Below are 250 nucleotides of genomic sequence, written 5' to 3'. Positions count from 1 at the left end.
TCACCCGTCGCCGGAGCTATCCTTCACCTCGACGCCAGAGGTGCGGGGCTCCCACGACCCCGGCCACACCGCTCTCAGGCCTTTCCCCCGGGGTAGCTGTCGCCCCTGGGGCACCCATCCAGGTGGCGGGTGATCAGAGCTCCCACCGTGCGCGTTACCGTGCAGGCGAGGGCCGGAGTGACAGACGCGGGCGCTCCAATGCGAGCCACACAGTCAGGCAGCGTGGGAACGGACGTCGCGCACAGATTTC

The 250-nt window shown here is 69.2% G+C and overlaps 1 long non-coding RNA gene across 1 annotated transcript in view; it reads right to left on the bottom strand.

Annotated features, from left to right (window-relative positions):
* Positions 1–217, bottom strand: part of LOC106724617 — a 7,331-nt gene extending 7,114 nt beyond the window's left edge. Inside the window, exon 1 of the long non-coding RNA XR_001360468.1 lies at positions 5–217. This is a non-coding gene — a long non-coding RNA (uncharacterized LOC106724617). The remainder of the gene's footprint in view (positions 1–4) is intronic.
* Positions 218–250: the final 33 nt, after the last annotated feature.

The sequence above is a fragment of the Myotis brandtii genome, unplaced genomic scaffold (assembly GCF_000412655.1).
Source record: "Myotis brandtii unplaced genomic scaffold, ASM41265v1 scaffold902, whole genome shotgun sequence".
Lineage (NCBI taxonomy): Eukaryota > Metazoa > Chordata > Mammalia > Chiroptera > Vespertilionidae > Myotis > Myotis brandtii.
Note: the sequence above shows the minus strand (reverse complement) of the source record. Positions and strands in the feature narration are given on the sequence as shown.